Source organism: Callospermophilus lateralis, unplaced genomic scaffold (genome assembly GCF_048772815.1).
Source record: "Callospermophilus lateralis isolate mCalLat2 unplaced genomic scaffold, mCalLat2.hap1 Scaffold_116, whole genome shotgun sequence".
Taxonomy (NCBI): Eukaryota; Metazoa; Chordata; class Mammalia; order Rodentia; family Sciuridae; genus Callospermophilus; species Callospermophilus lateralis.
This window is the reverse complement of record NW_027511893.1, coordinates 1550153-1576555: the sequence shown is the minus strand read 5'-3', so window position 1 is coordinate 1576555 and position 26403 is coordinate 1550153. Positions and strand designations below refer to the sequence as shown.

At 37.9% G+C, this 26403-nt stretch overlaps 2 pseudogenes; both read left to right on the top strand.

Annotated features, from left to right (window-relative positions):
- LOC143386509 (transmembrane protein 242-like) lies at positions 1–26403 on the top strand (annotated as a pseudogene).
- Positions 20078–20686, top strand: LOC143386484 (L-lactate dehydrogenase A-like 6B; annotated as a pseudogene).

Sequence of the window (26403 nt, the reverse complement as noted above, 5' to 3'; positions counted from 1 at the left end):
ATGGAGACGGCGGGCGCTGGGTCTGGCGAGCCTTCTCATCTGGAGACTCCGGCGCCCACGGAGGATCGGCTTTTCCTGGTTGAAGGTGTGACGTGGGGAGGTGCGGGAACCGCTGGCGGGGGAGGCAGCCCGGAGCCGGGAGGCGGGTCTGCGATCTCTCCTCGCGTGCGGGCTGCATTTCCCCATCCCCTCGGCAGTTTTTCTCCTGCTCTAATTACACTCGCTCTCTTTACCCCCGAGAGAAACTTCACGCAGTTCACGCCGCCACCCGCGGAGAGGGCAAGGAACTGCATCCCGGAATGACCCCTGGAAGCAGAGGTCCTGAGGTCGGGCGCACTTCACCCGAGGCTGCCGCTTACCTTCGGCAACAGCTGCTTAGCCATAATTTCTCGAATTTCAGAAGTAATTTTGAATGCAACTTAAAAAGTATCTGAAACTTATTTGTTTTGAACTTAATTGTTTCTTCTTTTTTTTAATTTGAATCTCCCCTCCCCCAAACTCTTGGCAGGTGGAATTTTCCTTGGTTCTGTTGCCACAGCAGGAATGTTGGCTGGATTTGTTACCACACTATCATTGGCTAAAAAGAAAAGCCCTGAATGGTTCAATAAGGTTTGTGTCACTGAGATCCATCCATTGCATTGTTATTGTTTATAATAAATGGCATCTTTTTATATAAAAAAGTAAAGGAAATGTTGATGTCCTTTCTCATTGTTTTAAGAACTAAGTCTGAGTATACCACATGGATTAAAGAAATTTACAAATTAATTGATGGTCTTCATTTTCATTTAAAAAGAAGTGCTTGATTCGTGGTTTTTTAAATTTTAGCAGAACAAGACTTTGAAAGCTTATCTGGTATAAGTCACAACATGACTTTAAATTTAGGTAACTCACTGTTAGTATAAGAGGTCCAAATATTTTACGTACTATTAGAAAGAAAAATTATGGCAGTTAAGCTCTTGATACTTACTGCAGTAGGATCTCTGTTTCAGAGATGTAATATTGAAATAAAGCACATCCTTGTGTCAGTGAGAAATATGTCAGCTCTTTAAACAGGACGTTCATTCACTGCTATGGCCCCAGCCCCTAGAAAATAATTTAGATGCTCAGAAACTAGTTGAGTGATTGTAACATACTTAAAGCAAAATATCCTTAACTTATTAGCAAGATTGACACAGTTGCTTTTTGGTGTTGTGTACCTCATTTCCTTCACTGATGAGGAATTTTCTTTGAGTTTTCTTGTAGATTCTTGTCTTTGTATTGTTCCATCTCTTCTTCCCACCCCTTTTGACTTATTCAGTACTTCATTGCTTTAACAAATGTTTACTTGGAATCTTTTATGTGTCATACACTGTACTAACTAGGTGCAAAGGATAAAAAATGAACAACACTTCTGCCACTCAGGAATCTTAGAGTCTAGTGAGGTGGACACAGATTAAATATTCACCCAGATTATTACCGTTGTTGAGGAAGAGTGTTGCATGAAAAATCTTAAACCATTTGGATTTGCTTTCTCTTATCTTGGGCATTCATACTTAACTCTTCTGGACACTGTAATGACAAGAGACAAATTTAAAGCATTTAAATTCCCTATGAGGGCTTACATGGAACAACTCAAATTATCGCTAAGAACCTTATGGATCATTTTCTCCCTTTGTAATTGAATATTTTTAGGGCAGAAATATATCTTATGGCAGAAAGCAGTAAAATTTAATAGTGGTGCTTTAACAGTAGAATTTGGTTGATTTGTAAGCTGAAGTGTTTTTATGTTAACCCTCAGCTCACAGACTTAAGAATCTGATGAAAGCTAGAGATTCTACACATATTTACAACTTTGCATTCTGTTTTGCTCTGAGATTTATTCATCACATATGCCCTTCATGGTCTAAGATGGTGGTTTGCAGACTGATCCAGAGAACACTGGTGATTGAAACCCTTTTGTGGGCCTGTAAGGTCAGAATTATTCAAATTCTGATTATTTGAATATTATTCAAATTCTCCATGATTATTCAAACATAATTGCACTCATGGTATGGAAGTAATGGACAGTGAAACTGCTGTGCCTTGGCATAGTCACCGTAGTGGCAGAAAACCATACTAATAGTCATTATTGTGTTTTTCATTTCAGTACATCTGCAATTAAAACAAACAAACATTACATAAGAATGTTATTGTCCAAGCAGTAAAAATTTTAGTTTTAGTAAATCATGACATTTGAATTGTGAGAAGAAATGGGAAATACTCATACAGTTTTTCTTAACATTGAGGCAAGATGTCTTTCTCTAGGAAAAGCAGTGTGTGATTGAGTTCCCAGCTGAACGAGCCACTTTTCCCATGGAATATTTTTATTTGAAAGAACAACTGACAAACTGTTATTTAGAAGGAGGTATATGGAAGACATTTTCCTAGGAGTGAAAAATATGAACCTGTGTTTCCACTGCTAAAATTCAAACTTTCAGTTAAAATTAGGTTTTAGAAAACTTATCTGCCATCCTGGGCTTAACCCCTACTTAGTGGTCAGCAACTTTACTGATGAGAATTTTTATGGTGATATTAAGGATGTTTTAAAAAATATATTGTTTAATAAATCATATCAGTAATTGAAATATGTATATAACTTGGTAAATCAGTATCTTCTGAGTAATCATGTATTCATGGAATAAAAGGTCTATTCAAAGTACAAAATAGACTAATACATTTTAATGTAATAAATTACAAAGAAGTTCATTGACATGACTTCAGATTCCATATTGTAACTAACCTTGAGTTAGGAGTTTTGTCAAGTTTTATAAAAAAGGAAAGTTTTTAAATTACTTCTCTCTTTCCCAGCCATATATCTGTAGGCCAGATTTTATTCATATAGTTTAACCAAAACAACAAAAAAAATTTTTGCAACATGAAGCAGACATGAAAATCCAGTTCTCTTTTTTATTAGATTAGGCATCTAAAAAATTAGCAAGAATGTAAAATTTGCTTCTATTTTAAAATGAATAAAACTTGAGAACTTCTTGGTTTTGATTTCTAATATATTAAATATTAGTAAATATAACCCACATAACTGAAAATCTTTTGGGTCCAAGTATAAAAAGATCCTGAGACCCAGAAAGTTTGAGAACCACCATTCTGGATGGTTAAATATGTAAGTTCTGCTTCCCTCTGGGAAACAATGGAATCAGAGCATTACCATTTTTCCACGTTCTGCCAGTTAAAATGGGTTGTGGAAGAACTCAAGTTCTGGAGCACGCATTTAATCAGTTTGTATTGAGCAAGCACCAATGTAAGAGTATCACTGAGGCAATGAACTTAAAGGTCACCCACCACCAAGAAATCTTCTATTATTATAATAATTATTTTTCCAAACATTGAATACTTACCAAGTGCCAGCTGTTATTCTAAAGGCTTTACCCATTTAACCAACACACAGCCCTATGAGCCGATATTACTGTGTGTTGTTCCCATTAAAGAGCAAGAAACTGAGGCACACGTGAATCAAGCAACTTGCTGGACATAGTACTTTTCTATCTTCAGTTATTTCTGGGAAATAAATTTTGGGGAATAAATCATACCACTTAGTAATATTGTTATTCACATAAACTTCTATCCATTAACCTGGGAATGTAGGTATTTATTATAACACAGGATTGTAACCCAAAAGTACTTTTTAATGACCAACTTTTGAGCTAGAGGCTAGGACTTTTTAATGACCAACTCTTCAGCTAGGGGCTACCTACACTGCTTCTATTTCAGACAGATAATCAGCTCCTTAGTGACCTATTTTCATTTTTAGCTGTGTCTTATGCTAGAAAGCTGGAAAGTGGAAAACAATAATAAGGGCTAAGTAAGCACAGTTGTTTTTCTTTGTAATTTTTTGAATAAACAGGAAAATGCCATCTAAGATGGCCAGAGAGTCCACTCTTGAGCTTCTTTGATCTATTTAAATGACCAAGCTTTATTTCTAAAACTGGTTCTTTTCACATATCAGTTTCATAAAAAGATTGCAAGGTTATATGAGTGAAATTTTGTGTGTATATTTTTATTAATATATACATAAACGTGAAATTTGCTTATCTAAAGTAATTCAGTGCCTTTACTTATAAATGTTATGGCATGGAACAACTTTATCACATTACTGAGTTATTTCAAGATCCATTTATGTAACAAGTAGATTAAAAGGACAGGTTATCATTCATCTTTCTCATTTCTGTAACTTCTGAAAAATTATAAAAAATACCTTTTAAAAGTATTTTGCATACATTATTAAGTTATTCTGTGATGTAAACATAAAAATTTGATATTAGATAAGAATGCTTTATAGGGGAAATTAAACTAGATTGAACATTTTTTTAAAAAAAATCTATATGATTTATGTAAAATCCTAGAATTATACTGAAAAAAACTAAAACGTAGACTTATTCATTAGTATGCAGTTAGCATTCTGACAATTTGCTCTTGATAGTTCCTACGTGTATGAATAATAGATTATTAATTCTCAGAGGCTACTAGGTAAATGTTAGAAGATAAGGAATATACATATATTCTGGCATAGAAGTATTATAAATTCTGAGTTTTCACTTAGAAAATCATTTTTGTTTTATTTTGGGAATACTTCTTAGTGTTTTACTGTAACTGCAGTATGATTTGTTAAATTCAACTTCCAAATACAAAAGCCTTAGTTTTACTTAAAAAAAATGAAGCCAGGTGCAGTGGCATATGCCTGTAATCCCAAGACTCAGGAGGCTGAGGCAGGGGGATCTCAAGTTCAACGTCATCCTTAGCAACCTAGTGAGGCCCCAAGCAACTTAGTAAGACCCTGTATTTTAAAACAAAAAATGGCAGTGAGAGAAAATGCTTTTACTTTTTGGCAAGTTAATAATTTTCTGAAGCAAGTCAGTCAACATTCATTTTGAAAAATTTGAACAGAGTGCATGAATGTCATTTGGCATTTTCCCCTAGAGGAAAAAGCTTGGGTCTACACTTTTAAAACTCAAAGATTAATTTTTAACATCAAGTTGCCACAAAAATTCATTTTCAGAAGCATAATTTATATAGTATGACTAATAATAACTAATTTTATTTTATAATTTATGAGACTGATATTACACAAATATGACCTGCTTTTTAAAAATTCTAAGGCAAAATTAAGATTTTTATGTGAATATTGATGTATCATTAAGATTTATTTTCATGCAGTTTCCTTTTTACTTGATTTAGTAAAACAAATGTGGGTGAATGTAGACTTTACAATATATATATGCATAGGCCAATTTCTGTCCTTCCCAGAGGAATGATGGTTTTTAATCTTTGTTTCTAAATTAATATTTAGGCTAAAGCACTTAAACTGACCCTGGTAAAATAACATTTGGTTAATTCTGGGCAAAAATCAGGTCAATTAAAAGCCAGGGAGTGCATCTATGTGAGATCTGTGGTGTCTAGGGAACCACACTGAAACTACAGCAACATGGACAAGGAATGAGATGGAGAGAATATTGTTTGTATTGTGGAAAATGGTTAAAGAAAGATGTGTTGGTGACCTGGTTAGGTCTAAGAATATCTACAAAAAGTGCCAGTCAATAAGCACTTCATACCTACTAGATGTAGTCATGATGCTATGTACAGGGATGCAGATCAACAAAGTGTAGGCTTTCTGTGTGCTGGAGCAGTGTTAGCAATCTCTAGCCAAGCCTGCATAAGAAAAAGTTGCAATAAGAAAAAGGTTGAGCAATATAAAGAAAATTCTTCTGAAAAAGAAGTGGACACAAATAAATAGAATTTTCTTTCCAGATGAAAGACAGGATGTTATAATCTGCTGTTATCAGATTAGGTAATTATTTTAATGTTATTATAATAAAAATGCCAATGATTGGGGAATAGAGAAATCTTGTGGAATTTTCTGAGTTTTTTTCGGGAAGAATTAACAGGCACAGTGTCTTGTATGCTGAAATGTCTTTCAATCAGAGATATTGACTTACTAAGTAGTGAAGTTGCTATTTGACCTTGGTTTGGCCTGGCCTCCTAGCATCATGATGCTTACATCATTTCAAGCACTCCCAGCTTTCTTATCCTTTCTGAATTGATCATTTTACCCAATCCTTTCTGTCTTCATTACAGGGAAGCATGGCTACAGCTGCCTTACCAGAGAGCGGGTCTTTCCTTGCCTTGAGAGCTCTTGGCTAGGACTCACTTTATGCCTGGTGTGGAGTTGGTGTGATCAGCTTCGCAGTCTGAAAAGCCTTAGGAGTTCACAATGTAAGTAACTACAAACTTATGATTGGCATCTGGCTGTTTTTTCTACTTTCTGCTATCTAAATTTTCCCGGTGTTGGAATTTCTATGTAGTGTGGTCCTGTCTTGGGAAGTAACGGCAAAGAATGTAATGAAATTCTTGCCAATTTCTAGGCAACTTCTCATTACTAGTAACTAATAAAGCTTTTCAACTATTATTATGTAATGACTAATTCATAGCTAATGTTCATTCTATGTAAATTGATGTTAGCTACTTCTTTAATGAATTATTAATTGGAACAACTTTCTGTACTATTTAACATCCATCCATATGTATAAACATTCTTGTAAAATAATTAAAGCATTTTTAAAATCGGTTATTTAAATGATTAATTGTGTTGTTTACACATTATTGAAAAAAATCCTAAGAGCTTAAATATGTGTGTGTTTATGTCTGGGTGAATATGTATGTGTTTATAAAATTTATACCCTAAGCTAAAAAGCTATCCATTAAAAAAGATTGGTTTCTTTCTTTTCTGTTGTTAAGAAGGTCCACAGAATGTCCAAACAACTAGTAGGAAGTTCTGTGTATCAGGCTCTTAATGACAGATGAGCATTGATGGGAGTTTAGAATAGGTGGCAGTAATGGAGTTGATGAAAAGAGGTTCTGGATTTATTTCAAAGCTGGAGTTAGCAAGGTCTTGTTGTAGATTGGATGTGGGATGTGAGAAGAAAGTGAAATCAGGGAATGTCTCCAAGATTTTGGCGTGGGCAACTGCAAAACGGATAGAGACCAATGTTAGGGGATAACATAAGGGGCTCAGTCTGGGACTTGTGTTTGAGATATGTTAGACAGCCACATGAAGAACCAAGTAATCAGTTAGATATAGAAGTTTGGAATTCAGGGGGAGGTTCAAAGTAGAGGTATAAATTTGAGACTCACCAGTAGATGGATAGTGTTTAAAGTCTTTAGACCAGATGAGCTCATGAAAGCAGGCAGCTGGGTGGCAAGAAAGCAAAGAGGTCTGAGGAGGGAGCTCTTATGCATTCCTAAGGTTGAGAGATTGGAGAGAGGAGAAAGTAGCAAAAGTGATATCCTGACCAAAGAGGCCAGGAGAGCCAGAGTAGTAGCTGGGATGCCAGGAGAAGAAAACATTTTAAGAAGAGGCTGTGTTGCATGCTAGTGAGAAGTTGCATAAGAACACTGACCACTGACTTGAGCGTAGCAAAATCATGGTCACTGTTGAAATGGTGGCAGAAAGCCTGAGTGGAGTAGATTCAAAAGAGAATAAAGGAGAGAAATTGGAGGCAGTAGGTACAGACAAGTATTGAGTTTTGCTGTAAAGTGAAATAAAGAAATGGAGTCATAACCAGAAGGATTGGGGGTGGGGGGAGTTAAGAAGGTTTTGGTTTTAAGTTGGAGAATAATGTGGAGATGAATTAATTCAGTAGAGAAGGAGACACTGAGTTGTGGGGGGGGCAACAGGGAGTGGTTTGCTAAATCAACCTTATAAACATAGTTGAGCTTTTCACATTCAGTTTAATCATAACTAAACATGGGGATTATTGTACTTTTCAGTCAAAACACACTGATGGACAAATGATAGTTTCCCTGGTCTGAACAACCGTTATTTTTAAAGTGATTTTGCTTTCTAATCATCCTTTGTAACAATAAATTAGGGACAACTTGGAAAATTCTGAAAACCACTGACTGAAGATTTTTGATGATTGTTATTACTTCAATTTTTTTTCATTTCGTCCATTGTACCAACGTTTTAGACATAGCAGACTATTTATTCTGCCTAATAACAATATAGCATTACTATCCCCCATTTTATAAGTGAGGAATAAGGGCTCAAGACCCTAACTCACTTGCCCAGGATCACACAACTGACAGAGTCAAGTTTTGAACTGAATTCTAAATCTTAATATCTGCGTGTTTTCTAGCTTTACCTCCATTAACTAAGATGGGAAATAAAGGAATAAGTGAAAGGAGCCAGGGGAGGGAGGCAGGTAGTGAATTTGGTTTTGATTGTGACCTGACCATGTTGTTCTTGATAATTCACCAAGTTTTTCTGGGTAAGTGAGGGCCTCATCTCTCCACATGATAATTGATGTCAAGTCTGGTCTAGGACTGGCCATTCTTTACTCAAAGAAGAGAAAATCTTCTTTTAAGCTGTCATCTGCAATTAAAAAATGCCTACAATATTACAGTAAATGGAAAATGGGACTCATAGCTATGTATGATAGGAGAGCGGGTACCTGAAACAAGGTACCCAGGAGGAAAAATGTCAGATAGAAATATGTGAGTGAATTATGGGCATATGAGTGAATTTTTTATTTTGCCTTTACATATTTTCTTTTAAATTATTACTTTACTAGAAATACCTTTTAAAAAATTGTGCAAGATTTTATTTCTATTAGTTTTTACTGCAAAGGAGTTCATAAAACTCCTCTGGCTACCCATGAAATGTACTCTGGGCTTGCACCAAGTAATAAAGTTAAGTGGCTGACAGCCTGTTAGCACTTTCCATTGACAGTGGAATTGATGGGTGATGTTTCCAGTGTTTAGTACTCTGGTTATAAACTCAATAAAAAAAGTTGAGGTATGAAAATATGAATAATCTTCAATTTAAGAGTCATGGAATGATTCATTCTAAATTTTCATAGACCAACAAAATTAGGTTATTTTACACTGGAGAATTTGGTTTTATGGGCTAGATTGTGCTATTTTAGTTTCTAGATTGTGAACTTTGTTTTATGGCACTAGTAAGAGGATTATTGCCTAAATTAAATATTTTGGGGAGGAAAAAATATTTTCTGACTGGCAACACTGAATACAAGAATACACAGATTCCTTTTCTGTTGCATCTTTGTTTAATTATATAGAGGGAATGCAGATACCCTCTCCCCACATACAGGTCACTAGGCACATCAGATTGATCTGCATATTTAAGAAGTGCCACAGAAAAATGAATCCACTAATATTTTCCAAGAGGCACATGTTTTAAGGACAGCAGTGTTTTTAATTTGTTGGTGTGTTCATTTGGAAGTCATTAATGGGTCTTTCGAGAGCCGCACACTATGCTAAGAACATCTCCTCAGTAAACTGTTGTCTAAGCCTTACCATTCCCTTCCCAGGAAGATTCTTACTACCCTGTTCTGAGGCTCACAAACAGCATATGGGATATTTCATCTCTACATTTAGAGAGTTCCTGCATTTAGAGTTTTGATGATGAGATTGACCTAAGTCCAGTAATGAACTTGTGTCACTATCACTTCCTCTTTGGGAAATGGCATTTTTCTCTACCTAAGGACAACAGTATTGGTTAGAAAACGATGAGCAGAAATGATCCATGCACACAATAAATCATTAAGAGGGGACTTTCTAGATAAATGCAGGTAAGTAAAAACCAACTCTAGCATCAAATAATTGTTGTTTAGCTACCTTGAAATGCATTAAATCTGCAATAAACTCAGCCCCCACCATCACAAAAAAAGGTGCCATCTAATGGCTGACTTTGAGCAGCTTGATAAAAGTACTTGTATTTACTAATTTAGTTCACAGCTACATCTACTGGCCTAAAAGGGAACGTGTTAAAATGCTCAAATCAAAACACTGTTCAGATTCTTAAATTTTTTTTTTACTCTATTTATAATTATCATGAAATTTCATATTTCATGGAGCACATGTAATACATCAAATATATCTGTATTTTATATAATGGCACATCATTTAATCAGGGTTCAAAAAAGGAGAGCTAGTGGGAGTTCAGTACCATGCCCAATTAGGGGGTTTTCCCAGGACAAGGTGGGGACCTCCCTGCCTACAGAAATCAGCATAGACTCACGTCTACCCTGCCACCTGGCCAGCTTTGGGCCAGCAAGCACAGCCTGATTGTTCAGTCTAGGTTTATTGGTTACTCTTAATTATTGTATCATTTGAGTAGGACTAAAAATTAAATTCAACACAGTAACTTCATTGTGGAGGGGGGAGATGAGTTTGTCCTATGGGTTCATTGTTCCTAAAGGAGCTATGCACCTGATCCCAAGAGACTGATCATTCAACAGGGGCAGTATGATTAGTTTGTTTTATCAGGGCAGGTACTTCAAGCTCAGAAAATAATTGAGGTAAATGATCTGAGTTCCTGTAGTGGACTAACTGGCAATTCCGTAATTATGGAAGAAAAATAGAAACCATGTCATATACAGTTATTCGTATGTTACTCAATTGCATAACTTTGAATTTATTACTTTTATTATCTATAGTGGGTATTGATATTTGAAGGATTTCTGAAGAGGTTTAGCTAATTTTCAATAGGCTACCTTGGATATTGTTTTCTTCTGTTCAGAGGGGAAACACAGGTATCTCAGTATTCCCTGGTTGATTCAATTGGAACTTTACAGAAGGGAGAATACACTGCTGAGGCCCTGTGCTGTAATTTGTGAGGGGGTTGCCATCTCAAAGAACTGACAGAGTCACCTCTGCTTCCCTTTCCTGTGTCTTGTATAGATGTATTCATGATGCCTGGTATAGTAAGAATTTATAGATAATTTAGAGCAATTGCCTTCCTAGAAACTAAAACCCAAATAAAAACAATGAATGAAAATGTTCTTAGTTATTTTGAATTACTTTAAATTATTTAGAGATATTAATTATAAATGTTTTTAACTTTTTTATTGTGGGATAAGAGATATATTAGTCAGCTTCATGTCACTATAACAAAATATCTGAGAAAATTAATGTCTAAATGAAAAGATTTAGTTCACAGTTTTGGAGGTCCCAGGCATATTGAGTGACCCCATTGCTCTGGGCTCCTGGTGGAGGTGCTAGATAGCAGTGGCAGGGGTGTGTAGTGGAGCACAGCTGCTTGCTCATATCATGGGCCAGGGAGCAAAGAAAAAACTGCACAGTCCCTCTGGGTCACATACCCATGACCTCAGGAACTCCCACAAGATTCTGCCACCTTCTATAATGTCCTTCTTGGGACCAAGCCCAAGACATATAGGTCCTAGGGGGATATTTAAGATCTAAACTAAAGTACACATATTGGTGTTTATTTTTAAAGAAAAATGTATTTAGGGCCTTTTTTAAAAAAATAAAGATGACATTGGTTTGGGGTTAAAAAATATATATATATATATATATATATATATATATATATATATATATATATATATATATATATATTTTCACTGTTTGAAAAAAAAAAAACTCAATGTAGAAAAGTACAAAAAAGAAGCCAGCAGAAATCCCACCAAGTTACAGTCACCATAGTTGGAACACCCTTTTAGACCTATGCTATGATTCATAGAATTGTTCAGAAATGTTGTGTGCTGGGTTGGGATGGAGCTCAGTGATAGAGAGTTTGCTTAGTATGTGGGAGGCCCTGGGTTCCATCCCTCACACTGAAACAACAAAAAACCCCTCGGGCACTGGGACCTTTTTGACTGAACAGTAACAGGGAAATTTTACACAGCAGAGTGTATAAATCTCTATCACTTTCAATGACTACATGGTACTCCATTGCATATTATAATCTACTTAATCTGCTAAACTGTCAGTAGTAGTTAGATAATAGTTTTTCACTATTATACACCATAGTGATCATGTAGGCATACATCTTACTGTACTTTTCTTGATTGAGAAATTTGTCTTAAAGATAGAGGATGTATGTTTTGAAAATGTCTTTGCAAAAAATTTAAAAATAAAAAAATAAAAATGTTTTGCTATCTACTGCTAAATGACCCTAACCCAAACCCTAAATTACCCTCTAGAAAAAAATTTGTTTATAAGGAAACAGCTTACAATAAATCTGACATAACTTTCCTATGTTTGAATATAAATATATGAATACAACACCAGTGAAATTCCACATCATGTACAACCTCAAGAATAGGATTCTAATTAGAATAACTTATACTCCATGCATGTAAATATGTCAAAATACACTCTACTGTCATGTATATATATAGAGAGAACAAATTTTTTAAGAAGATTACAGCCCATGTAAGTTTCCTAGCATCCTGGCCATTTGTGACTTGTATTATTCTGAAACTTTTGGCCATCTGATAGATAGGGAATTATCTCTGTTTTTCTTTTTAAACTGCATCTCTGTTGCTATAAAGGCTCAAATGAAAACAGTCTGTGATTGGAGTTTTTCAAACCTCTTCAGGCCTGTCCTATCTCCTCATTTGCTGATATAGGTGGCTGCTTTCTCAAGATCCCAGGTATCCTTTTCTTTAAAAATAAACAAACAAAAAAGGTAAACCATATAGTAGAACAGCTATCTTTTAAATATTTCTCTAGAAATGGGCCTTTGGCCTTCCTGTTCTGAGAGTTAAAGGAAGTATTATTGTATTCTTCCTCTGAGACTATTCTGGGTGCATTCTAACAACATTTATTTTGTCTGATTCTTTGTTGTAACTGCTGCAAGGTATAACTTTTATGTTAATATTTAGATTTATTTCTTTACTCTATGATCAGCCTGATGGCTTTTGCTAATTATAATTACATATCTTCCTTTGACTCTTTAATTCAGTTTTATTACTATTCTGGTTCAGCTTTTATTAGTACATTTATTCTTAGACTGTTTTTATGTATTCATCTCAAGTGAAGCAGTATTGTAGAGTGACTGTAAGACCATAAATGTAAGTAAAACGAGGGAAAAATCTTAGAAGTCTTCAACTTTGATGATATCTAACAAAGGGAATAGACTAAGTTCTGTTTACTTCTCACTGGTTTAGTTCAAAGATTAAAAACAACTATTAGTCTCCTGGCAAATTGTTTAATGGTAGCCATTTCAGAGTGATCTGCAGGGGAAGTCTGAGAAGTGGCTGAAGCATCTTTCTGCGTCTTCCTAATCTAATTTCAATGTTTCTGATATCTCTACCAGTTCTGCCCTAGGAAGAAGCTTCAGTTTTTTACTCTGATTAACACTCAGCATACTGGCCTCACTTCCTCTTCTTCACAGTGCTCACTAGAACCCCCAGAAAACAGGCAGAATTATATTTCAAAGATTGTTTCATCTGACAATCCCTTAGGCTTTCAAGCAGTTTATGGATTAAGAAATATTTTCCTGGAATCATTTTTAAATGAATTGGAATCATCAGTTAGTAAGTTTGAGGTAAAAGAGACATCTCTGTTGCCCTTGTTTTGCATTTCTTTGCAGCTCTGATGGCTTAACATGGGGCTGGGGAGAGGCACTTGATGTGTGGAGCAATTTGGTGACAGGGGGACTGAATCACAGGTCTTGTTCAGTGTAAAATGGGAGATAATGACCAACGTGTTTTACACTAAGGAAGGAGAAATCTGATGCTGGGGCATATTTACAAAATATTTCTTTAAAAACCCACCAGTTTCCTTTCATAAGTCAAATTGGGCCTCTGGCAATTTATGAAATGGGAATGTGCACTCATTAAAGAAGGCCTTCTTTCCAGAGGCCTGGCACAAATCAGGCTTAGTCACCTCAGGAATGGTCCTAGCCATATTCCACAGGAGGAAAGGTGGCCTTGATCTCACTGAGTTTTCTTTTCATTTTTTTCCTTTGTCCTTATTTCTTATACTGAAATTATAAAATTTGGCCGGTATGAACAGATGTCTCTAAATAAAGCATTGTGGACTGAGAGACCTGATATTGTGCTATTGTGTGCTTCCTCTTAAGCTTCATTTTAAAAGCTACCTGATATTGGTAGTCAAATATAGCTAAAATTCAATGAAACATTGAATTTAATAAATATGTGCCCCAGTTTGGCTGGGCACAAATCACGAGCCACTCACAGCTTGTAGATTCAAACAGCAATTCTTTATTCCCGATCTCACACCGGCCATCTACAAACACGTTCTGGGGAAATCCATGTTCTCTGCCCAAATCCACCTCCACTGGGCTTCTGACTCCCAATTATACTGTCTGACCCTAAGAACTCAAGAGGAACTCAGGCAGCAGGATACGCCCTATTCCCCCGGCAGGAATACGCCCTAAACTTGGATTATCTTAAACCGGGAACACCCTAAACACGGATCCGCCCTGGTCCTTGAGCAAGGTCACTTTCCAGGAGTTCTTCCACTAAACAGCATAGGGGTACACTGGCAAGGAAATTGTCATACCTACTTGGCTAATGGCTTCCAGCAAATATGTTAATATACTTATATACTTACTTGTCAGTATATCAGAAAATGAAGTCTCTCAAATTCAATTTCCCTAATAAATATTACTAAAAATTTTAAGAAGAAATATATATATATATTTATAATATATATATTATATATATATATATATACTATATATATATATATTATATATATATAATATATATAATATATAAATTTATAATATATTATAATATATTTATATATATAAGAAGAAATATATATATATATATATATATATATATATATATATATATATATATATTTTTAATATTTATTTTTTTATTTGGGAACAATATCATCTTTATTTTTTATATATTTTTATATCGTGCTAAGGAGCAAACCCAGCATGTGCTAGGCAAGTGCTCTACTGCTGAGTAGTGAATGGCTGCACTGTCCACTAAGGTGCCCCAGGGGAGAAGCTAGATCACCATTCGTGACCATACTCTTTCTCACCCTGTCTTGTCAGTCACGAAATGCCTCTCTCCTGCATAGCCACAATGGCTGGGGACACTTCTTGTCCAAAGATGATCAAAATGGCCTCTCTGCTCTCTCTGCCTCCCACCTTTCTTCACTGCAATCCTTGCTGCATCTTACTGCCAGGCACTCTGGCCTTCACCTTCCCCAGACTTCTCCCTGCAGCTGTACCATACACTCTACTTGTTACCAGGGACAAAATCTCCTTGGTGCTACCAAAGGCCCACCCTTGCCACTTGGGCAGTAGGTCCCAATCCAGACCGAGCTGCTGTCCTGTTCCTCAGGCTTTACTGATGATTACATTCTCTCTATTGCTGCAGCATGTACAGATGTGCTGTTCTCTCCCATTGGTCTGCTCCCTTCACAGAAAATATTTCCTGAAAGGATTGTATGTGGTGGTCATTTCCACTTCTTCCCCGTTCTATCTCCTGCCAGCTTCTTTCCTTGGGACTGCAGTACTATTGTCCAGGTTGCCAGTGCTCTCCTTCTTCCTAGGTCCAGGTCTTACCTCCGTTCCTTGACCTTCTGGCCACATTTGACCCATTGAGCAACCTCTCAGGAAGCAGTGTCTTGTGGGTCTTGTGGTTTCTGAGACACCTTGGACCTCAATGGTCTTTGCCAGCTCCTCCTTTGATACTTTTGACATTAGTCCATTGACTCCATAGAGACTCTTCATTCTTCATCCATGCACAGACCCTCAGCTCTGTCATCTAGCTCCTGGCATTTTAAATCAATCTGTTCATGCAAGTGGCATCCAGATATATAGCTCTTCAGACTTGCCTCTCGGCTGCACTTTCCATTTTCACTGTGCCTCACAGGCATGTCTAATGACCCATGTCTCATCCAGAGCTCTTGATTTCCTCACCTCCTCCCAATGTATTCCTCACCTACTCTCTCCCCCATTTCAGGAAGGACCACCATCATCCCGTCCCCCTAGTTCAAACCAAAAGCCCAGGTGAGAATTGTTTCAGATTCTCTTATTTCCCTTCATCCCTTCTAATCCATGGGCGAGACCTGTTAGTTGTAGCTCATAGCCCAACTCCTTCATCTCTCTCTGCCTCCATTCTTCTCTTACCTAGTGTATTGAGCATCCTTTTGGTCTCCTGACCTCACTTTCATTTCTCCTGCATTTTTTTTTCTCCACACAGCAGCTGGAGATATTTTTTAAATGAAAGTTAAGTTATGACACTATTTCACTTAAAATTCTTCACTAGCTTCCTTTGGAAGAAGGTTTGCATGGTAAAGCCCCACCTCCTTCCCTGACCTTGTCCTGAGCTACCACAGTTACGCACCCCTCCTGTTGCACTTGGGCCCTGCCAATCCCCTTGTTCCCCCAATACACCAGGTTTACTCCTGCCTAGGACCTTTATTCTAACTTTACCCAGGAAATTTATGACCTGACTCTCTGTACAGCCAGCTCTATTGCCATTCAGAACTTTCACCCAGATTTATTTCACCTCCTCAGAGAAGTATCCTCAAACCATATGGTCTAAAATTACTCATTATCCTGTTTTCTTCACAGCACCAATTGCAAAATAAAATTATTTGGCCTATTTTCTTGTTTTATCAGTTTTTGTAAAAATGTAAATTCTGAAAACAGAGCTCTCCTTTATCTTGTTCTTTGTATCATCGGCACCTGTCACAGTGCCTTCCATTAGTGGGTGTTTTTTAAATATTTGTTGAATGAAATCTGCTATCTCAAGGGCTCCCTTTGCCTTGAGAATGAAATTCAGTTCCTTTAATGGTTTATGCACCCTTCTGTGATCTGGCCCCTGCTTATTCTTTAACTTATTGGTTCTCAACTGGAGGCAAAAATGTCCCCTCACCTAGACCCAGAATATATGTAGAAGATGTGTGGCAGTATCTGGAGGCACTTTTGCTTGTCAGAACTGGGATGATGCTGCTGGCATGGTGCTTCTTGGAGACTTGGGGGCTTCTTTAATTCTAAAATATAATTTTATAACTTTAAAATTACAAAGAAAGCTTTTAAAATAATTTTGTTTATGTAATGCTCTTCTTCCTTGTGAGTTTATAGTCTGTTTCTGATCAGATTATAATGTTAATTAACACTAATTTTTACTCATTTGGATCCTCCCCCCCCCAAAAAAAAATCAAGGAATTCTTATGCTGATTTTTTGGGGGAGGTACCAGTGATTGAATCCAGGGGTGCTTAACCACTGAGCCGCATCCCAGCCCTTTTTATATTTTATTTAGAAACAAAGTCTTACTAAGTTGCTTAGGCTGATTATTTTCTTAATGGTTCCCAAAAACAACATTTTAAATAATTCTAATTTTTAAAAATATTTTCTCTTCCATTTGTATACTTGTTTCACTGTATTTCTAGTAGTATAGATTTTGTTGTTATTTTAACTTGGTTAAGGTTTGAAAAATGCTTGGCTATGAAAATAGGTAAGAATTTATTTTAACTTATAGCCTTGCTAAGAAACCCCAAAGGGAGATGGGCGCAGTTGCAGACACCTGTGGCCTGGGAGGCTGAGGCAGGAGGATAGCAAGTTCAAAGCCAGTCTCAGTAATTTAGAGAGACCCTGAGCAACCTAGTGAGAGCTTGTCTCAAAATAGAATATAAAAATGGATAAATATGTGTGGCTCAGTGGTCAAGTGCACCCCTGGGTTTAATCCCCAGTATCAAATAAATAAACAATAAATAAATAAATAAAATAACCTAAAGGGGCATCACTCATTTTACTACCTCTGTTGTAGCACCAGGTAGATTCTCTAGCCCAGCTTTTCATCTCTTACTCTTCTGTCTAGCCTTACAAATTCAGGTCTGCATTGATTTACTCATCCTTTTCTATCATAAGGATTTCCCAAATTCCTATTCATGTGTCCATCTCTGATCTAGAGGACAAGGATAAGCTAATAAATAAGGTTGATCCCTTTAGAAGTCATATATTCAATATGTATTTCACATTTAATTGTGATAAATCCTGTAATAGAGATAGGTACAAAGTGGTGACATAGGATTTTTAAAAATCCATTCTGCTTGAAAGATTGGCAAGATCTGTGAAAGGATGGGCTGTGGGAACTGGGCTCCTGGACAGAAAAAAGGAGAGTGGGAGTGGGCTGGGAGAGGCCAGGTGGAAGGACAGAGTGACTGAGTTGCAGCCATTCCAGAGACATGCGGTGGTGTGAATTTCCTGCCACCTCCCTCCTGAGTGGTATAAACAAAAGCATTAAAGTGTAATCCTGCCATCAGCTATAATATCACACTGCATTTTGAATAGATAATTTGAGCTAGGTTTTCAATTCAAAAAGAATAATGAGCCACCTAAGATAGAAACCATTAGGGAGCTGTCTGGCTATATTTGGCTTTCCACAACTTTGAGTAGACCTACATCTGCTCTGGAGGTCACTTACATCTCTTCATACTTCCCATTTATCTTGAGACTTATTGTAAATAAAAAGTGGCTTTGTTTGATGTATTTTTATTTTGGAGAGGTTTACCCCCCCAACCCAGCCCTATAATGATTTAGTTATGGCTAGGTGGAAAGACTGAAGACACTGGTCTCAGATATTATATTGCTAAAGAAATTCAAACTCTAGGAAGAAAATTACATAGAAGGAAGCCATCCACTTTAGAGTCTTTATGTCCTTGAATTTCATGCACAAGAGCACTTATCCTGGAAAATGACTTGTCTGGTCAAAGGAATCATTTAGGAAGAAGGTGGGAGCACTCATCAGGTTAAAACATTTCCAGTGAGGACTAGGATAAAAGAAATGATAGCTATCAAAATCTTTTTGTTTCTTTTAAAGGATCCCTCTAAAATATTGGCTACTATTCAAAAAAGATGATTATTTTTAAAATTCAGGTTTTTAATTTGACAAATGGTATACCATAAATCTGACTGCCTGAGTGGAGAGAATTCATGTTCTGATGCTTTTGTGCTTTTGTGTGTCACAGAGCTTGTGGCTCTGTACCATCTAAACAGAGTGTTGGGGTCCCTATGGCTTAGACAGTGCATCATCACAGCCAATGAGTCACATTGAAACAAGGTTGTGGAACTACAATGATTGCCAATTTTCTCCACCCCTCATCCAACTCCTTTGCTTATTGTTCCTCTCTTCAGTGTCAGGAAGAATGAGAACAGCTTTTCATGTCCTGAATATAAATTATTCATTTTGTCAGGATTTGTTATCCCAAAACTGTAATCTTGTGGATTATGAAAGGGCTATATGTACCAAGAAGCCCCATTCTGGGAGAGTAAATCCTGTCTTAGAACAAGAGGGGTGCTTTGAGCAATCCTTACTGGGTTTAAATAACTTATGAGTGGGGAGAAACAATCATAATTGTAAGTGAGGCTTTTGTAGTTTATTGAGTTTATCAGAGGATGCATTTCATCATATGTAAAATGTACATCTCCTTAACAATTTGTAAGGAAATTAGTTAAGAAGACTGCCTTGAAAAAATGCAGAGGAAGTAAGATATACTAATACAGTGTTGTATACTAAATAATTTTCATCATTTTAGTCATCAGTCTGATTTGTGCATTGCTTAAAATTTGTGATTTTAAGAACATTTTAAAGATAAGTTCCTTTTTTGTGACTTCTTAAGAAGTCGTTTTTACTAGGACTCAATCACAGGCCTTCCTTTGGTATAAGAAGGAATGTGTATCCTCTCCTGGTGAGTTTTGACTATTGAAGTAATACACAGGCAGCCCCTTGCCCTGTTGTCGAGCACCTGTGGACTTACATGGGTGTGAGTCATGGTCATGGTCATGGTCAGTCCTTCCTAAATAAAAGGTCCTTCAGCTAGATACACTGGGAAACAGGAGCCCATTTCTCTTCCGATGCTATTAGGAGACAATGCGTAGGCACCTTTGTGGCCTGCAATATAACATATTCACCTGTACTTGATTGATGCATCTTACTTGGTCTGCCTACTCAGAGTAGAAAATCGATGACTCCAGGACTCTGGGTTCACCTGCCAAACGTGTATAGTATGTGTATAAAACGGACTGCAGGATGCCCTCGCTGGACAGGAAGCCCATCCCCAAGCCTTGGTGTGTGCAGAGCTGGAGCGCTTGGCGAAACCTCGTGGGATGGGGGCTTGGCCTGCGAGGCCTGGTGGGATGGGGGCATGGCCTGTGAGGCCACGTGGGCGGGCGGGGCCTGCACAGAGGCATTACCTCGCCCTAGCCGGGTTCCTCTGGCCCTCAACCAACTGTGCCTCTGCGGTGGCTTTCCTCCCTCTCTTCCTCCTGAGTGCGCAGCCATGAGCTGGGCTGCTGGTATGCTGCAGTCCAACCAGAGAGCCAGCGCGAAGCTCCTAAGCCCCGGGAGGGCGCGCAGGCCACCTCAGGCGGTGCAGGTCCCGCTGGACGGCAGTCAGCTGCTCACGCCCGTGTAGGAGATGGCAACCGTGAAGGGGAACCTCTTCAAGAATTTGGCTCCCGAGGAGCACATCCACCACACCAAGGTGTCCATTATAGGGAGCGGGTCGGTGGGCGTGGCCTGCGCCTTAAGCATCTTGCTGAAAGGCCTGAGCGATGAGCTTGCCCTCATGGATGTTAACGAAGCCAGGCTGAAGGGCGAGACCATGGACCTTCAGCAAGGCAGCGCCTTAGCGAAGCTGCCCAGCATCGTGTGCAGCAGAGACTACCTGGTCACCGCGAACACCAGCCTGGTGATTATCACAGCATGGGCGCACCAGGAGAAGGGAGAAACCCGCCTCGACTTAGTCCAGCGGAATGTGGCCATCTTTAGATTTATGATTTCCAGTGTCGTCCAGTACAGCCCCCTCTGCAAACTGATCGTGGTTTCCAACCCAGTGGATATCTTGACCTACGTAGAGGAGAGTGCATCCAGTTTCCACCATAATTAAAGGTCTTTATGGAATAAATGAAGAAGTATTCCTCAGTGTTCCTTGTGTCCTAGGAGAAAATGGTATAACAGACATTATAAAGACAAAGATGACCCCTGAAGAGGAGGCCCGCTTGAAAAAGAGTGCAAAAACTCTTTGGGGAATTCAGAAGGAGCTCAAGCTTTGAAGTTGTTTGGAGACACCATTCTGAAGTTACTGAAGAAAAGATATAGATATAGGATCGTGTATGTCAAGGTTTGGAATAACTTGAATTCCTAAAAATTGATGAAGAGGTTCCCCTCTTTATTTAGCCCTCCAGGTTTTGTTTGTTTGGTTTTTATTATTTAGTATCCAGATGTTAGATGGTACTTTTTACAATTCTTGACTGCAACATAAAGGGGGGTTTTGGTGTCTCTTATTTATCATTACTTTCCTTGAACATCAGTGTCGTTGCTATCTAGTCCAAAAACAAGTCTGTTTGGTTTGGGATACAAAACAAAGATATTGGTGTTTATTGTGTTATAGAAATTCCATTATTTTTGTTAAATACATACTAATTCATTCTGGCTCATTGATAAATATGTTCACTTATATACTCTTTTTAAAAGTTGTAACTTCCTCTAATGTAGAAATAAAATTGTGTACACACATGGTACTTTTTTTGTAATGAATCCATCTTGGGGCTTCCCTCTTATTGCTGGGACAGCCAATCAGCTGGACCATTAAACACAAACATCATGAAATGGGGACTCTGTGTGTGTGTGTGTACAGCACACGTGTGCATGCATGCCTGTGAAGCAAGATCATTAAGATATGAAAATAATGGTGATCAGATGTAGCTGTTATCAAACGTTCAATGCAGGGGGGCTGAGGTTGTGGCTCAGCAGTACAGCTCTTGCCTAGCACGTGTGAAGCCCTGGGTTCAATCCTCAGCACACATAAAAATAAAAAAAAAAAAGATACTGTGTCCATCTACAACTAAAAAATAAATATCTTAAAAAAAAGTTCAGTGCAGTCCAGTAGAATATCTTTAGAAAGAGGCCTGACAGTCACAGTTGGTACAGCTACTGTCATTGATTTGGCAAAAAAAGGAAACTCTTGAATTGTGCTGTTACCAAAAGTAAAACCTGATTTAGGGAAAGCAATTCAGACATGCCTGTGAGAACATCATTTGCTGTCTTGTTAAATCAAGATGCTATTATAAATTGTTCTAGCTGGGCTAGGTCTTAGTACTGTGGGCCCTGGCTCCGAGAGTCATCCCTGTTGCTTGGTTTATTTCATGTGAACAGCTTTTGCTTTTCGGTTGTGCCCTGTTTTTAATTGCTTCATAAGACTTGGCCATCATAGTGAGAATTGCTTTTCTCAGAAAACATTCATTTAAGTTTATATTCTAGACTTTATGGATATGATATACTAAGAGTTTAGGAAAAGTAAAGATGGTTTATCTGTCCTTTACTTAAAGGACAATATTAATAACTTAGAAAATGGAAAGCTGAGATTTAAAAATTCACATTAACTTTCCTAACACCATTGGATATCTAAATGAATAACATGATTATGTTCTAATACATGTCATCTTCAAATCCTTGTTGCAATCAGCATCTGCTCTCTAAGCCAAGCCAGTGCTGGCTGCTTAGTTGAATTTTATAAAACAGATTTAGGACAGCAATCCCTCATAAAAAAAATGGCCCTGTGTATGCTGATCCGATGGATCTCCCATATACAATTTCACTGAAAACATCTAGAAACGTTCTAATTCCCCCAGGAAACAGTTTCATATAAAGGGATTAACTGATTTGCTGAGTTCCCCGAACATGGGAAAACTGGTGGTTTGTTTGACCCAAGTGGGTATAAGAGATTTGTAGGGCTCATTTGCAGAGTCCCTGTACCCTCTTATGTGATAAACTTTCATTCAACTGTGTTACAGTCATAATGTATGACTTTAGGGTATCAGAGTATGCCTTATGTCTGTTTTTTATGTCAGCCAGGATAGGCTGAGTTATGCCACAACGAAAGACAATCTCCCCACAATCTCCCTTAAAATACAGAGGTTTATTTCTCATGTATAAGCCTCAGAGGGTTCAAGTGACTCTCTTGGAAAGCTCTTCTTCAAGTTCTGGCTTAGCACCTCAGGTTACTTTTATCTTGAAGCACCACCTGGGTGACACAGATTTCCAGTACTGCAATGGGAAGGCAGGAGAGGCCTAGAAAGTCAACTCCCGTGGTTAATACTCAGCCTGGAAGTGACAAACATTTCTTTTTCTTATATACACTAGTCACATGTTTATCGAACTTCAAGAAGTGGGAGTATGATCCCTTATCTCCAGAAGTAGATGTATCCTGGTTCTTGGTGAAAATTATTGCTACATCTGTCATACATCCAAAAGAAAATATCCACTATTACAAGAGGTATATATTATGTTTTTAAAAATGTTTTCAGTGAAAGGTGGCACATGGGTGAAAGTTTTAGAGACACTTTGTGTTTCTGGATCATAGAAACAGAGTGACTGAAGGGAGATTCCTAGACATCAGTCAGCCAGGCAAGTATCCTTAGGAGCCACATCATCTCTCTTATTTCTGTTTTTTCATAATAAAGCGGAGAGTCATAATTTAAGCTATATAGAACTTTGAAGATTAAATAATGGTGCTTTGTCCATGCCTGATACATAGGATATCCCAAATGATAAACATTATGATTCCTGTTCAAGTAACACTTTTACAACCTAACGATAATTTTTATCTCCTGATATATTAGTATTATATGGTCTTACTCTGTTCTGTTTTAGGAAGAAACTGAATTACCAGATTCTTGAAAGTTATCATTGATGCTATAATCACTGACATATCTAAAGGCTGTGCCTTCATATCAGTAGATCCTATAATGATCCTGGCAATAGTCCTACATCTGCAAGTGAGAAGATAGAAACTAAGTGAACTCATTAGTGGCAAAAACAACTCAAAAGAGTTTTAAATTTCAATAACTGCCCATTTATTAGAATTGATGCTGTAAGGATTTTCAGAAATTAATTAAACTGAGGTATAATCTGAAGATCTTAAGTATATGGAGCTCTAAAGCAACTAGAGACCCTGTTTATAACTTAAATGTAGACATTTAAGGCACCACCTTGGTGACAGATTTCCAGTATTGCGATGGGAATGCAGGAGAGACCTAGGAAGTCACCTCCTATGGTTAATACTCAGCCTGGAAGTGACACACATTTCTTTTTCTCATATACACTAGTCACATGGTTAAGCTACATATACTTAAAATCTGAAGTTGTTGTTGCTTTGCTTTGGAGAAGTCAGTTCTTTCTGTGTACCATCAATGAAGATTTTCAGAATAAAAAACTATACCAAAAACTCCCACAAAATACAAATAGTAGTCCACCAAGATTGAGGCAACCAGAAATAGACACCCCCCTATACTTCCAGTTCCTTCCAGGGATGAAGTGCTATCTCTAGTGAAAAAAATGTGAAGATTTTAAGTAGCAGAGCTCCATTGTCTAAAGCAACTTGAGACCTGTTTATAACTTAAATGTAGATGCTGGGTTTCCATATCCACAGCTTGAGCATTCGAGACTAGGGCTAAGTGGTGTTTCCCCCACTCTCCTCGGTTCTTTCTCCTGTTTTGAAGCCCTTATATTCCTGGTTGGCTGTTTTCCAGATGATTCCTCCTACTGGTTCAGTTACTTACCTATGACCCTGGGAAAAAGTAAATAATACAGTATGGGGGAAATGAGAGGAAAGAGGAAAACCAGGCCAGGAATGGGAATGGGAGCACTATCCTGCTGAAGTTGAGCAGCTGCCCTTCACTCTCCTACCCTGGCCTCCTTTGCTTCCCACCCACTGCTTCCTGGCAGCTTATTATTCTATGTCACTGAGAAGAGAACGGTAAATGATGCTGCTTGTGCCTTGGCCATCTCACATCCCTTTTGAAAACTGTGTCATTAAGCTAAGCTTTAACATGTTCACCCAGAAAGACGAAGGGAGAGAACCAGGCAACACATTGTAAACTCTGTCTGAGAAGTGCCTGTTTTTCAACTACGAAAGTGTGTGCAAAGTTCCTCAATGGGGGCATGGTTGGTGCTTTGGACAAGTCAGTTCTTTCTGTGTACCATCAATAAGGATTTTCAGAGTAAAAAACTACCAAAAATTCCCACCAAATACAAATAGTAGTCCACTAAGATTGTGACAACCAGAAATAGACACCCCCCCCCCATATTCCAGGTCCTTCCAGGGATGAAGTACTGTCCCTAGTGAAGAACCTCTTATAAAGGGATCATAATAGTGCAAAAACTCTGCTCAGCAAGGAGAGTGAAAAGAAGGGGTGGGGGAAAGAGAGGCATGTCCCATAATGTGTGTATCTTCAAGATTGGAATCTGGGTCTAGAGTTTTGAGATGCTTGGCGTGGGTCTCCTAAGACTATATTGTATCTTCAGTCTCAGAATAGTTCAACCAAAATTATATATAACTAAAATAATGCTTTTAACAAACAAACCACTATAATTATATCCATGTGAGCTTTGTTCTTAGAACACATCTTTATAATGTGTGTGCACCTAATATACAGTAGGTGTGCTTTATGTGCATCATCGCAATCCTCACAACTGGAGGCAGATAGTTATTATCTCCATCCTGCATAGTGGAAACTATGGCTGGAGAGAGTAGGCAGCTTTTCCAGGTGGCGGAACTAGAGTTTGAACGAAGACTCTGATATCACCTCTGAATTTGGAAACAAGGTAAAGATTTAGCCTCAATTTGAAAAAATAAGTATCAACATGAAAAAATATATTAACTAACTCTCAGATAACCACTCTAAGAATGTCTGCATGTTGCTGATGAGTCCAGGGTTCTTTACAATCCAGATGAGGAGAGGAGAAACGGTGAGGCTGTGGTGCTGCCGAAATGGCGTCTTCATAGCAGATCCAGAGAGAGGATAAGCATCCATCAGAGTGTGTAAGACTCTAGCTCCAGGAGCCAGCACTTCCCCTCTCAGCTGGGGTGTAGGCCTTAGGTGGACCAGGCACCCAGGTGAACTGCAGGAATCCTATCAGCACTACATAAGATCTCCCACCCCCTGCCCTGACTCTTGGATTCCATATCAACTTCTGCTGGTAAAACCCCTACCCAGGCTTTTCTACACTGCCTGGCCCATAAGAACTTTCTAATTTATTTGCCATTCATTGATTCATTTGTTTTAATAAACTCCTACTAAGTTTCTTTTCTCCATTCTTTTCCTCTGACCCTAAAATTCTCTCTTTGAATGACCTAAGTATGTTCATTTATTTGGACTGACAGAAATGGCATTCTTTGCTACATCTGTATGTGTGAAAGCCAGCGATCCACACATTCCTCTGATAGCAGATTCATATCCTAGAGGGTTGACAGTGTTGCCTTCCAGACGAAGAATAAAATTTTGTGTTATTTAGTTAATGAATTCATACTTGGAAGAAGAGGTGTGTGCTTTGTTCTGTCGAGGCAGCTGGAATACAGACCTTGGTGGTTATTGGTTATTCCTTTTGCTCTGCGCCTGTGAGCAGTGAAGTGTTTTTCAGTCAGCAAAGGTGCCGTCTCTAATAGTTTCGGCTGTTTCTCCCTTTTTCTGACATTTGATGACCAATTTTTTTTCCTTCTTCTAGATGAAAGACTTTCGAAGTAAAATGCAATCGATATTTCCAACAATTCCCAAGAACTCCACATCAGCTGTTGAGTGGGAAGAAGCACTGAAATCTAAATAG